At 33.7% G+C, this 15,389-nt stretch overlaps 2 protein-coding genes and 2 long non-coding RNA genes across 8 annotated transcripts in view; 2 read left to right on the forward strand and 2 right to left on the reverse strand.

Moving 5' to 3' along the window:
• The window catches only part of LOC141378929 (uncharacterized), a 173,873-nt gene that overhangs the window by 43,649 nt on the left and 114,835 nt on the right, over positions 1-15,389 (reverse strand). The gene's annotated exons all lie outside the window — the stretch shown is intronic.
• Positions 1-15,389, forward strand: part of si:ch211-209f23.7 — a 160,629-nt gene that overhangs the window by 33,720 nt on the left and 111,520 nt on the right. The gene's annotated exons all lie outside the window — the stretch shown is intronic.
• Positions 1-15,389, forward strand: part of LOC101882419 (upregulator of cell proliferation) — a 113,513-nt gene that overhangs the window by 7,921 nt on the left and 90,203 nt on the right. The gene's annotated exons all lie outside the window — the stretch shown is intronic.
• On the reverse strand, positions 8,751-11,608 carry LOC137488209 (uncharacterized). Its single transcript, XR_011007152.2, has 6 exons — positions 11,556-11,608; positions 11,123-11,235; positions 10,036-10,162; positions 9,774-9,859; positions 9,395-9,437; positions 8,751-9,297 (listed from the first exon to the last, which is right to left on the reverse strand). It is a non-coding gene; the product is annotated as an uncharacterized lncRNA (long non-coding RNA).

The following is a 15,389-nucleotide window of genomic DNA, read 5'->3' on the forward strand; positions in this document are numbered from 1 at the left end:
TATCTTATTTTAATGTATTCTTTGTTGGCCAGTTAACTACAAACAACAATATTTGAGGTCCCCTATATAGGCCTGGCTTCAGTGCCAAAACACAAATTTTTTTGTTAAATAAAATAATAATATAAATAAAATTAAAGTGAAATATTCACTGTTTCAGAGTAGCCTAAATTAAACTGTATTGGCTAATAATATCAAAATCATCCATTGCGGCTGTCAGTTTCGATTTAATTCCGTGATTTGAATGAGCCAGGACAGCCTTACAAACTCTTTGCAGCAATGAAGGTATTCCCCGGTTAACTCAGTTTGAAAAAATATACAGAATTTGTATTGAAGCCTGTATGAATGCACTGATAACTGTACGGTTCTATACCACCTTAAAGGATATATTGATGTCCAAAGAATAGAAGAAGAGTAAAGAGGTCAGACACAAGTTATTATGTTTAAACAATGTATTAATTTCTTTATGATTAATGTGTAAACATAATCATCACAATACAAATCAAACAAAATAGCATAGGCCCACGTAAATGGTAAACAATTATCACATAAGAATGACAATAATTTTAATACTGAGAAGTTGTAATATAGTAATGAAACAAGTCCCATAGTTTTAGAGAATAACCTTATAAGTGATCACTTCAGCAGACGATCCGTGGAAGTTATGCCATTATGCAACATTTGCCGGGATCGTATTTTCATATGCCATGAACGTATAATGTAAAATGAGGAGTTATTGTGTTAAAACAAGTTATCAGATGAAGTTAAATGTTGCTGTAAATTTTTATGCAGTTGCAGGTGATTGTGTATGTGTGTGGTTATAAAGTTATGTCAAACTCCGAAGCAAATCACACCACATCTTCTTCTCATCTGATAAGATTCAGTCAAACTGCTTGCTCTTGGAATGGTGTGGTTGTAATCTTGTTGGCTATAATTCTTTAAACTGTCGACTAAGCATCGCGATGTGCACTTGCCTTTTCCTCTGTTCCTCTTCCGTTACTGTGTCAAATACATTCATTGAACTCGCGAGCGGACCTCTAACCACGCCCATATAATAACATAACAGGTAAAGAATAAATGTACAGTTCGAAAACAGAATAATTAAACAATCTTTTGTAAAGAATTATAGTGATATGCAAAAACATATGCCTGAGTGCACTTACAAAACAATTAAAAATCTTATATTCTTGAAGGAGCCGTCTTTGCTTTTTTTATGAACAACATCCTCCAAACTTGTGGAGTAAACTCATTGTGAGAGATTGCGCGTGTCTGGCCACGATGAAAGATTTTTATATCCAAATTTGTGCCAGTTTGTCAAGATACACATTTTTAAAACACCTTATTATTTTTCAGAACGTAGATGACGTTTGCATAAGCAATAATAACTGATCCTATCACCTGATCCACCTGATTAAATAAAAATGTAGACTTTAGCGCTTAAAAAAATACTCCCATATAAGCTATGTAACTCTTGCGAATTCACGGAGTAAACTGCTGAGCTCTACAGTAAATCTATTATTAATGTAGCGTAAGTAATACATTTTAAAGTGTTGTTTTGAAATATATTTCTTTGTTATTGAAAAAAGCCAGAGAGAGAATGATGATGATGGTAAAAAGAGAGAATGGTAAAAAAATACATTTTGACTATTTAATTTTGTAATATCCAAATAAAACACAAAAGGCAGTGTTCGGTATTTCATTAATATTCGGCTGAATTTAAGCTTTCATCCTTACATGTACGCATATCCATCTATCCATCTCTCGCTTTCTCTCCTATTGTTAAATAGGTCTAGTTTTAATTACATCACAATAATACGTGAAAATAATCACGTATTTATAAAGCTGCGCCTAGCTCGGAAACAATAATGCAATGTGCTGCTCAGAAATGGCTTTATTTTGCACAGCATCAGGAGCATAGCAGCAAGAAGTTTGGCAGTGACGTTAATTTAATGTCAAATAATTATACTGCTGTTTTTATATAATTTATGCATATGCAATGAATGTATCAGGCATAGGCCTATGTTCTAGTATGTGGTTCAAATGATACGTAAATTTGGTGTATTATGTATATTAAACAGTTATTTTAAACGAAAAAAATAAAGATAATAGTTCTCTTTGGCTGTTGGATCCGACTCTTGCATCGTTCATTTATGGCAGGGGTTCCCAAACTTTTCAGCTCGCGACCCCCAAAATAACAATGCCAGTAACTTGCGACCCCCAATATCCTCTGAGGTGGTTATAAATACAGAAACCTTGCATGCAATGGGGCGCACACACACCAATAAACCCAAGTCTATTCTTTGTTATATTTTTTTAATGTATGTCAGTGCTGTAAATGTGCCAGAAAGTTTAACCTGGTATTATAAAATCAATCTGCTGCATCTGACGCTATTGCTGAGTCTTTAATATAATGTAATTACCTGAGGGGTCGCAATCCAATAGTAACTATAAGCTACTATAGTAACTATATACAGTAGTATATAGTAACTGTAAACGACAGTTTTTTTTAGTAGGTTATGGATTAAAATGGTAATTATTATGGTTTAATAAAAATAAATAGATTTTTGGAAATCACCAGGGGACCCCCCCCTTCATTGTCCCGCGACCCCTCGGGGGGTCCCGACCCCCACTTTGAGAACCACTGATTTATGGGACCTAATATCTGCTCTGTGGACTTTTGAAGTAATATAATGTTTAAGAAATAATATAGGCTATAGATAAATTAATGTAAACACAGTTTATTACAAAGTTTTTGTAGCATAATATACAACACCAGCCCAGACAATGCAAATAAATACATAAATAATAAATAATAAAAAAGTAAAAATCACAAAATACTGAAAACTGTTAAAACAGATATTTTGTACTCGACATTAATCCAGCGAAAGTCTCGAAAGGAAGGCTTATTATTATTATTATTATTATTATTATTATTATTATTATTATTATTATTATTACTATAGGCCTAGCTTGGAAACAATCGTGCAAACCAAGTGCTGCTCGCAAATCTTTTGCTCAGTATCAGGTGCATAGCAGCAAATTTGGCGGCGAACTATAACAGTAATGATAAATTGTAATGATAAATGTCTAATAATACTGCTAATATATTATATATTAAATATAATATATTAAATGCCTGTGTGCTGATCCGCAGAGGACGAAGACTACATGACTGTTATTTTGAAGGCGACGTCAGGAGCCCAGATTTGATTGACCAATCAGAGGAAATGGGCGTTTTAGAACCGCCTACATGTGGATAATGAATTTTAAAGTCATTTATCCATTTTCCTACCCTAAACCAAAAAAAGAAAATCGAGCCAAAATCATTTATTTATTTTTTTTGTAGCCAAATAAAAAAACGAAAAACGGCCGTTTCCTCGTTTTTTAAATTTCGTTTAAGATCAAAAATCGAATGAACGTAACGTACACGGACCTGATAGAATAAGTAAACTTTGTTTATATATATATAATTAAATAATAATAATTAAAAGCCTGCGTGTAAGGGGTCCGTGTAGGTCCGTGTATCATCCGTTCATTTGATTATTCCTTTTATTACGGAAAACGAAACATCAGAAAAACTATGAATATTTCGTTTTTCTGTTTATTCTGTAGGCAGAAAAAACGGAAACTCATCTGTTATTCTGCTTATTAACTTAAAACGAAATATTAAAACAAACACAAAACCAAAACGAAATAACGAGTCAAAAAATGGTCCGTGTACGGTCCGTGTACGTTTTGTTCATTTGTTTTCCATTTTCAAACGGAATAAAGGAAATGGAGAAAACGGCCGTTTTTATTTTGCTCACGAGAAAACGAAAAAACGAGATTTTGGCTGGATTTTCGTTTTTTGGTTTAGGGTAGGAAAACAGATAAACGACTTTAAAATTCATTTTACACATGTAGGCGGTGCTGAAACGCCCACTTTCCTCTAATTGGTCAACCAAATCTGCACTCGTGACGTCACCCTCAAAATAAAAGCCTTACACGCAGGCTTTTAATTATTATTATTTAATTATATATATAAACAAAGTTTACTTATTCTATCATTCGAACCACACACAGTTAGCAGGCTTACATTCATTGCGTATGTATAAATTAAATAAAAACGTAAATCAGCAGTATTCTTAGACATTTGTCATTAAAATAAGGTCATAGTTCACTGCCAAACTTCTTGCTGCTGTGCACCTGATGCAGAGCAAAGATAGCCATTTCCGAGGAGCACCTGGTTTACATGATTGTTTCAGAGCTATTGTAGGCCTAAATAATAGCCTACTCTGTATAAAATAATAATTTATTATTATTATTATTATTATTATTATTATTATTAGGCCTATTATTATTAGTATTGTTATTATTATTATTTACTTAGTTATTCAATGGTTGTAAGAACACATTGGACCCTGCATGGGGCTATAATAAATGGTACCTTTTGTTTCTATTGGATTTTCTCCTATTTTAATTTAATATATGCCTTTAGCCTATTGTAAATATTTATTTGATAATTAATACTTTTTTATTGCAACGTCAAAGTAGGCCTGTCTTATTATTATTATTTTTTGTTATTATTTTGTCGTTGTTGTTGTTATTATTATTTTGGCAGGGACATAGCCACAGGTGTGGCAGAGTGTGCTGGTGCCACCCAAAGTGGCATCTTGCACCTGAAAATAGATGCCTTCGCGCTCAAGCGCGCGCAAAAAAACTTGCACAGGCAAAAGTAATGATGAATGTGTTGAAGGAAAAAAAACATTCTAATTATTTGTTAATAAAATAGTGCAACATTATTCTCAGTCAGTGTAGGCTGAAAAAATTAAGATCGCCAGCATTTCAAGGGTGGTTTTATTTTTAGTTCATTGCTGTGACGCGCTATATTTCACTAAGGCTGCATGAGACTGCGCATCTTGCTTATTTTCTCTATTTTACATACAGAACATATCATACAGTCCAGGTTCTACCGTTCTAGTGAGTGTGGGGCATGGCTGTACGGTGGTAAAGTGGATTATTTCTTGGCAAATTCATAATGATTCACTTTGTTTAGTAATAAATTTCATAGTTATAAAATAACTACATTTCAAGAATATGTTAACACTTTCAACTATTTAGGATTATTTATTGCATCAAAAGTAATTTCAAAGTAACATTAAATGTACGTATAAACTGCTTAATTTGTGTGTAAACACCTAAGATGCAAAAAGGTTATTTAGACCAGAATAGGCCTACTAAATGCAACAGTCAATGTATGTAAACTTATGACCTAAAATGTCTTAAATGACTAAATTTAAGTCTTTTTAAGTTTTTAAATAATTTAAGTTTAACATAAATGATTTAAACTTTAAACTTCAAATTAACAGAGTATGGCAAATAAATTGTTTATTAAATGGAGGTCAGGTGTCTATCTTAATTATTATTATTAAATTATTAAATATTATGACACTATAATTCAGTGGTGTATTGGAGAGTACGCACCTTTTAATTAATTAATTTTAAATAACTGGTTTATCCTAAATAAAATGCAATGGGATCGGTGTGCAATGGATAGTTTGAAAACCCCTGGTTCAGACTAGACGAGCTAGCTGTCTGTGCCCGGCGCTAATAACTTGGCATTTGCTCTTTTCGGTGCTGCCAGATGCATTTATAGTGCATAAAAAATAAAAAAGGTAATTCGGTAAAGCGCGCAATGCGCGCAGAAATAAGCGCACTATATGCATATGTCGAATTAAGTTCTCTTTTTCTTTAATCAAGACTTTTCCATTCGAGGAATTACAGTTATTAATACCTTAGTCCTTATAAACGATCAGTTTATAAAATACACAATTTATGGATCAAGCCTAATGAAGAATAACAAGAATATGCAACGCATTATGATCCTTGAATGATCAGAGCGCATTTATATAAACTATATATTTTATATAATTCATAAATATTAAAAAACATTATACATTTAAAGTAATGGAACATTATATGTTATAAAATCTAAACTATTATTTAGGCTACAGGCTGTTCAGCGCGTGCGTCAAAGAAAAGACATGACACAATCTCTATAAAAACTAGTTGTTTATTTACAATATCTAAAGGGATATAAAACATCTAACATGCATCTCCATTCTCAACGAGTTTCTGTGTTCTGCATCCTTCACAGACCGAGGTCTCATTCCGAGGTAATCTATAAATATTCTCGTTTGGTTCTGGCACATTCTTGATTAAAAGTGAAACTGACCGGCGCAACGGATGATTTGTCATCTAGGGTGACTACAGTTATAATACAGGTTATGGAACTATTTCACTTTAATTTCATATTATTATTTTATTAAACAAACAAACGAGTTTTTGTTTTGGCTCTGCATGCAGCGTATTGGATCTTTGAAGCATTACACTTCAAATATTATTCCTTTTTTTTATTATTGTATTTTTAATATTTTTAATTATACAACACAAAATTGGTTCTAAACAGATACATTTTCCTATAGGCTATGATGAAGTGTATATTTTTGTTCACACAGGTCCTATACAAAACTGTGTGGATGGATGATTTGTTTCTCCGTGAAAATCACTCATTTAATAAGCAAAACAGGCCAAAATGTTGTTTAGCTTGCTTGCGTCAAACTGGATGGACAATTTACAAACATATTGAATACAAAGGCTGGTTATTTTATGCAATGAGGGACCTATTACAAATTAAAGAAAATTATTTGCATATTAAAACGAAAATATATAATACAACAACAGATCCTACCTCTTAAGAAATGACTTTAGATAATGTAAATAAGCATCAAGTTTTTTTTGAGATTGTGTGTCTAATTCAGTAGTGTAGTGTGTTCGCGTGGGTTTCCTCCGGGTGCTCCGGTTTTCCCCACAGTAGACATGCGGTACAGGTGAATTGGGTAGGCTAAATTGTCCTTACTGTATAAGTGTTTGTGTATGTGGATGTTTCCCAGAGATGGGTTGTGGCTGGAAGGGCATCCGCTGCATAAAAACTTGCTAAATAAGTTGGCGGTTCATTCCGCTGTGGCGACCCCAGATTAATAAAGGGACTAAGCTGACAAGAAAATGAATGAATAATGTGCAATACTAATTTAAAATATGTATCACTAACCTTATATGTGAAATAGCAGGGCCCGCTGTAGCACTTTCTCAAGAAGAGCAAATGTCAAATTATTAGCGCAATGCACATGTAGCGAGCTTATCTGTTTGTCGGAACTACTAGACACAATTTTTTTATCAACTATAATGTGTTTAATTAGTTAATTTGAAATTTATTTCATTATTCCAGCAATAATTGTTGAGTGAAAGAATGCGCTAGAAATATGCATTGCGGCTCCCTTTATTGTACAGGCTTATTGCACTTAAACTTTTTTAGGTTCGGCTCTCGAATTAGTAAGGTTATGAGTAAATGTTATTTAAAATATTTAAAGCCTGCCATCTAGCCTACAATAACAGCAAATTTAATAATAAAAAAATAATAAGACAGGCCTACTTTGGCGTTGCAATAAAATAGTATTAATTATCAAATAAATAATTACAATATATAATTAAAATAGGAAGAAATAAATGAAAACAAATGGTACCCTTTGTTTTTATAGCAGGGCCCAAAGTGTTCTTATTCTGGTTCTGGTAACAACTATTAAAAAGAAAAAAAACACACCAAACAATAAAAACACTAGTAACTGATAATGATAATACTACTAATAATAATAATAATAATAATAATAATTATTATTATTATTATTATTATTATTATTACTATAAAGCCCTTGCTCTGAAACATTCATGCAAACCAGGTGCTCCTCGGAAATGGCTATCTTTGCTCTGCATCAGGTGCACAGCAGCAAGAAGTTTGGCAGTGAACTATGACCTTATTTTAATGACAAATGTCTAAGAATACTGCTGATTTACGTTTTTATTTAATTTATACATACGCAATGAATGTAAGCCTGCTAACTGTGTTTGGTTCGAATGATAGAATATGTAAACTTTGTTTATATATATAATTAAATAATAATAATTAAAAGCCTGCGTGTAAGGCTTTTATTTTGAGGGTGACGTCACGAGCGCAGATTTGGTTGACCAATTAGAGGAAAGTGGGCGTTTCAGCACCGCCTACATGTGTAAAATGAATTTTAAAGTCTTTTATCCGTTTTCCTACCCTAAACCAAAAAACGAAAATCCAGCCAAAATCTCGTTTTTTCGTTTTCTCGTGAGCAAAATAAAAACGGCCGTTTTCTCCATTTCCTTTATTCCGTTTGAAAATGGAAAACAAATGAACAAAACGTACACGGACCGTACACGGACCATTTTTTGACTCATTATTTCGTTTTGGTTTTGTGTTTGTTTTAATATTTCGTTTTAAGTTAATAAGCAGAATAACAGATGAGTTTCCGTTTTTTCTGCCTACAGAATAAACAGAAAAACGAAATATTCATCGTTTTTCTGATGTTTCGTTTTCCGTAATAAAAGGAATAATCAAATGAACGGATGATACACGGACCCAGTACACAGCAAAATATGGGGACCCAAAACAACTCTATGGGTGTTAATTTCAACACTTTGAAAGTGTCTCATGGGGTCCACTCAAAACAGAGTTAAATCAACACTTTCAAAAGGGTTGGCACATTGACACCGAAGTAAGGGTTAATTTTAACTCTGGGCAGAGTTAAAATTTTTTAACTATATTTAACACCGCCTGGTGTAATATATTGTTATTTTATTTAACTCTTTTGAGTGTAAATATGGTAAAAAGGTCAAATAGACTGTAAATTACAAAAGAAAAAAACTTTTTATTTGAAAACATTCACCACTTCAACAATTCATTCAGTTTTTAAAATGCAACAATGTCAAATATGCTTTAAATGTTTTATTAGTACAGACAGTATCAACAAAATATGTATGACCAGTGCTCAAAAAGGCTGTTTCAGTCCTTTGCTCCAAACTTGATGTGTTATCAGAGCAATTTGAAAGTTCAATATATCATCACTCATAGTTTTCTTCTGAACTCATAGTTTTCTTCTAAAATTACATTTTAAACAACTTGTCGTGCAAATCTTTCACTTCGGGTGTTTCCTTGGTCCTCCATATCAAACACAGCAGTTTAAATGAAGGTATAAATGCTGTAAACTTGTGTGAAAACAAACTGGAGCTAGGAAATCTCATCAAGCATGTCCTGTGAATGAAGTGCTTCCCAGCCACAGGATGACCTTTTTATCCATGACGATGTAGCAGCTGCTGATCGCTCGTCTGGTGGTTCCTGATGCACGGATATACTGTAGGGTGATGCTCATCTAAGAACTCTTCAAGACTCCAGCATGACTAAGAAAAATGTTTGAAAACAAATTGCAATCAAATTCTATAATATATTTAAAAGAACATTTAAAGTAAATAAAACATTCAAGAAATCTAAACTCACCTTTTGAAAATCTTCATGATGATCCACAACTTGACTCTCCCAGCTGGTTGAGGTGACAGGATATGGAAAAGTAGAAAAAACACACACATCACTGTTGGATCTCCAAAAACAATTAGGTTAACCACTATGACTAGAACTGGAAAAACAGGCAGCTGTCTGTCCAGAATCCTGAATTTAACACAACACTTGGAGCAAAATTTAGAGGAGCTTAAAATATTTTATATCATTTAGTGATGCTGACTTCCCCAAAATATTGGCCACAGTGTAAAATATATTCATAAACTTCATAAACAACAGTTTTCTGTAAGCGTGTGCGTGCGTGCGTGCGTGCGTGTGTGTGTGTGTGTGTGTGTGTGTGTGTGTGTGTGTGTTTCTTTACAAGATTCAACTTGTTAGGCCCTTTCAGGTCCAGTATTGACGCCACCTTTCCTGGAGTCTAGCAGATGTTTCAGGTCCAAATATAATCTAAAATATTAGGATAAGCAGAAGAGGAAAAGTGCAAAGTAAAGAGCAAAACATTATTTAAGTAACAGTTCACCCACAATACAAAACTTATCACCTTCATGTCATTTGTTATTCTCTAATGCTCTAATGCCCTCTCAGCTTATTGTGAAACAAATACAGAACTTTATCAAACATACCTTCATTATTATCACCACATATGACCAAGAAGGTGTGCTTGGTCATTTCACCAACTCTGGAAATACACCATCCGTCTCTAATCAGCCACTGTCACAGGGTCTTTTGTTATTGTATAGAGAACTGTGGCTGTTAAAAAACAACAAAAAATTAGTATCTAACACATATGCATAACCTTCAGATAAAAAAGAGAGATGAACATCACAAAGTATGCCTCACACTTTTTCAGATATCTTTTGATTCAAATGTTGATTATTGATAATGAATCTACAAATCAAAGCTGTATCATCAGGCTGCTCAAATATGAATCAGTTGATTAATTTTACAGACAGGTGGCTGTTTACAACGCACTAAATTGTCTTTAATAAAAAGGAAATGTTGTGTACAGTACATGCTAAGTTTAGCCTATAGCTTTAAGCACAATATCATGCTGGAGAAAAAGCTTGACTAAGATGTTCCTGACTACAGAAATAGCCTAACTTACTAACGTCAGACATCCCGAGTTGGGAAAAGTAATTTTCGGGGAATACAGAGTTGATTTGCGGGAGGTAGCGGGAGAGATGAGTACCTGAAGAGTGGTGGGGTGAGTTGCGCGCGACGTACCTAAAGAGCGGTGGGGGTGACTTGCGCGCGACGTACCTGAAGAGCTGGGAGGGATGCGGTGGAGAGGGGTGTGCAAAGTGTTTAATGACCGGGCGGGAGACGTGCGATTTCCGGGAGATTATCATTCATTTGCGGGCATCTACTTGGGCATCTGGGAGTCTCTGTGCATTTGCGGGATAACGTTAACGTTAGTCCCGCAATTTCCGGGAGACTTCTGTAACGTTAAATGTCCGAGAAAGTGCAAACGCGGTCATTTAAAGACATTAATGTTAACATTCCGACTTTAATGGTTGTCAACACTTAATATAATTCAAGCGTACGTTATCACGCGAGTCTATGGACTAACGGTATATGGACGGCCACGAATGAACCAGTTTAAAAGGGCCGCGGTGTTTAAAACAACCAAATTAACGTACACGAATAACAAACAATCATATGTTTTAGTCAGGAAGCCTTTTACAAGTAAGCATATGTTCATTTACTCACCAGATATGTTTTAGAAACTCTCCAGAGCTTATGGAAACCGTCCTGTGTTGCCGTTAGCATCCGGGCAGAGTAGGCTAGGCGGCTCAGAGTCCGGGGATTCCCTCGCTAGTTTGCTTCGAATTAAAGGAGAAGTGTCCATTTTATTTTACAGATGGGTAACAACGCACAAAATGGCATTAAGCGTGACAGAAATGTGTTGAACATGTACATGTGATGTTTTTATGCACTATGTATGCGTGAGCATATATAAAAACATTCTTGAAAACAAGTCAATAGTAATGCAGTTAAGCTAGATACACAAACGACCATGAATGAACCGCAGAAGATTAAAATTGTCACTCCATTCTAAAGTTATTAACTTAACAATATGTTTACAACTGTATTTCCTTAAAGAAAGTCAGTAAAATACCAACATTTAGGTAGTTTGACTCACCAGTTGCTGTTCTAAACCTCAGATGGAAAATGGCGTCTGGAAAATTCTTCAGTGACTGGGGCTGCATGAATTCCCGGATGTTGGAAATAACACCACCAAGTGTAGAAAAGATAACTCCTTGATTTCGCACTGAATAAAATCAATTCTAACTCTAATTATATTCATTTATCAAAATCTAACTCTTTAACGTCAACACTTTACTCTGAAATGCTTCAACACCGAGAATTTAACTCAGATGAATTTGCTGTGTAGGTATCCTATATCTTTATCTTTCTTTCCTTTCTCCTTAAGATATTCAATTAGTTTCTTTCTTTCTCTCTGTATTTTAAACATTCATATATTACATCCTGGATTGTTTCTTTTACATTACAAGATTTACACAATCCATTCTCATGTACACCAATTAAAAACAGTGAATCATTCAGTCCGGTATGCCCCAGTCTTAGTCTGGTAATAATCCCCTCTTCCTTCCTATTCCTACCATGAATAACCATTTTAGTGTCCACATTCTTTTTGATTTTAAATAGATCTCTTCCCTTCAAATCTGTATTCCATATTTTTTTTGCCACTGTGTTGTCACATTTTTCTTTATAATACTTTTAATTTCTCCTTTACTTAATGGAACATTAATGTCTATTTCTTTTCTTTTAGTTGCATTTTTGGCTAATTCATCACTTATTTCATTTCCCACCACCCCTATGTGTGCTGGAATCCAGCAAAACCCAACTAGAATTCCTTTCCTTTGGATTCTCCATAATATTGTAAATACTTCATTCATTAAATCTTCTCTTGATGACTGATGACTGTCTAATGATTTTAATACTGAAGCAGAGTCTGAGCAAATCACCACTCTGTCTGGTGTCACTTCCTCTATCCACATAAGTCCCAATATTATAGCAACCATTTTAACTGAATATATTGACAATTCCGATGTTGTTCTTTTTTTTATAAATACTTCCAAATCAGGAACACACACTCCTATTCCTGTTACCCCTTTATCTGGGTCTTTAGATCCATCTGTATACATTTGTGTGCTGCCATAAAATTTTCCATTTACATGCTTATACACATTTTGCTTAAGTGTACCTGCTTCCTCCCATTCATTTATTTTGTCCAAGATCTCAAGATTGATAATAACTTCAGGTATTATCCATAAGGGGACTTCACTTCATACTGGGCTTTTATTACCCATTATATCAAATACTTGGTGTTGTTTTGCTATATTATGTATATCCCATCCAAATCCTATTTGTATACTCCCAGCAATCTATTAAAGTTTCTTTTACAATATTCTCTCCAGCATAGCTTTTAATAGATGCCCAATATGCCAGCGCCAATTTCTCTCTACGCAGATATAATGGTAATTCGTTTGTTTCAACAATCAAAGCATTAACTGGAGTTGATTTTTCAGCTCCTATACACATACGAAGTGCTCTATATTGGATCCTATCTAATCTTTTTAAAATAGTTTTTGATGCTGCTGCATATATCATACACCCATAATCAAGTACCGATCTTATTAGAGCCTGATATACTGTGAGCATTAATGATCTTTCTGCTCCCCATTCTTTGCCTGCTATTGCCCTCATTGCATTTAAAGTTTTCCTACACTTCTTTTCCACTTCCTCAATATGCTTTTTCCATGTATACCTGCTATCCAACCAAATCCCAAGATATTTAAATTCTTTAACCTCTACTAATGATTTCCCATATATTGATAATTTAATGTCACTTGATATTTTCTTTTTCCTGCTAAAGATCATATAACATGACTTACTGACTGATATTTTGAATCTCCAAAAATTACTCCACCTTTCTACCTTATCTATAGCATCTTGTATATTTTTAAGTACTTGATTCAGGTTTCTTCCTCGTTTCCACATAGCTCCATCGTCAGCATAAAGAGCACTTCCTATCCCAGGTCCTAAATTTTTGAAAATATCATTAATCATTATGTTAAAAAGCAATGGACTAATAGTACTGCCTTGAGGAATACCGTTTTCTGCATTAAAAGATGTAGAATTAGTATTTCCCACTTGAACCATAAATGTTATATCACTCAGAAATTGTTTTATCCAGTTATATAATTTTCCTTCTATGTTTATTTTATCAACTTTAGCTAAAAATCCTTCACGCCAAACTGTATCATATGCTTTTTCAATATCAAAGTATACAATACCATAAACTCTTTCATGTTAATTGCCTTTTCTATTTCATTAGTGACTTTACTTAATGTGTCAATAGTGGATCTTCCTCTTCTAAAGCCACATTGATATTTGCTATATTTTCCTTTTTTCTCCAAATCATAATTAATTCTATTCACTATCATTTTTTTCCATTAATTTACCTAAATTTGATGTCAGTGCTATCGGTCTGTAATTTTCCGGTTTTGTAGGATCTTTCATTGGTCTTTGAATCGAAATTACAATTGCTTGTTCCCATATTTTTGGGATTATTCCTTCTTTCCATATTCTGTTATATAATTTAAGTATCACTAAAATAACTTTTTCTGGTAAATGTTTAATCATTGTATAGCTTGCCTTGTCTCCACCTGGGGCAGTATTTGCACATTTCCCAAGTGTTCTTTTTAATTCTGAAGCTGTAAAATCAACATCCATACAACTATTTCCATTTATTTTGTTATGCAAAATATTTGGATTCATTTCCATAAACTCCCCTCTACGTTCTTCATACTCGTCTCCCAATTCTATACAATATAATCTTTGTAGAACATTTCCAAGTATATTAGCCTTTTCAAATTTCTGATATGGCAGTTACATCCTTCTCAATCAACACTGGTATTTGTTTTCTATTTTTCCCTTTCCCACTCATATTTTGTAACATTCTCCATACTTGATCCATGGTGGTATCTTTCCCCATTGTCGAGCAAAATTTTCTCCATCCCCTCCCTCTTAGCAGTTTTAATCAGTCTCCTTACATTAGCTCTTGCTCTCTTGTATATCAGCATATTATCAAAATTCAGGTTTTTCTTAAGCTGTTTGAATGCCTTATTTCTTTCTTTAATTGCCTTGCTGCACTCTTCTGTCCACCATGGAATGTTCCCCTTTTTTTCACCTGCAGTTCTTATAGGTATGTATAAATTAGCTGATTGTATTTTTAAATCTGTCAGTGACTTGCATAATATTTCCACTGTATCCTCTTTAACCTTTACTAAATTTTCTTCACAGTATTTCCCAAATTCTACCCAATCTGCTTTCTCATATTTACAGCGATTCTGAAGATATTGACCACTATTAAAATTCCTTACATTTAATTGACATATTATTGGAAAGTGATCACTTCCAATTGTGCTCTCACTTAATACTTTCCATTCACAGATATTAGGTATTTCATTTGAAACGAATGTTAAATCTAAACATGATACTGTATTATCGATTATATTATATCTAGTGCCTTCTCCAGTGTTCAAGCAAACTAAAGCCCTTTCTTCCATAAACTGTTCTATTATTTCCCCATTTTCATCTATTTTTTTACTCCCCCATAACCAATTGTGAGCATTAAAGTTGCTGTTTCCATGTTCCATGTTTCTTGCACACATATTACATTTGGTTTATATTCTAACTCTAAAACAAAATTTTTAAACTCTTGCCCATTTGCAATTAAACTTCTTGCATTCCATTGTAGAATACTTATAACCATTAAGCTAATCAGGAATTTGAGAAGCATTATTTATTGCTGATCGAGTGAGAATGTCATGAATTGTTTGGGCAGAAATTCCTGTAATTCCTAAAAACTCTGCTGCAGCCTCTAGAATTGTTTTGATTTTTGCTGACCTGCTTGTCATTACAGCTGTTATATTGATCACTTTGACAA

The sequence above is a fragment of the Danio rerio genome, chromosome 2 (genome assembly GCF_049306965.1).
Source record: "Danio rerio strain Tuebingen ecotype United States chromosome 2, GRCz12tu, whole genome shotgun sequence".
Lineage (NCBI taxonomy): Eukaryota > Metazoa > Chordata > Actinopteri > Cypriniformes > Danionidae > Danio > Danio rerio.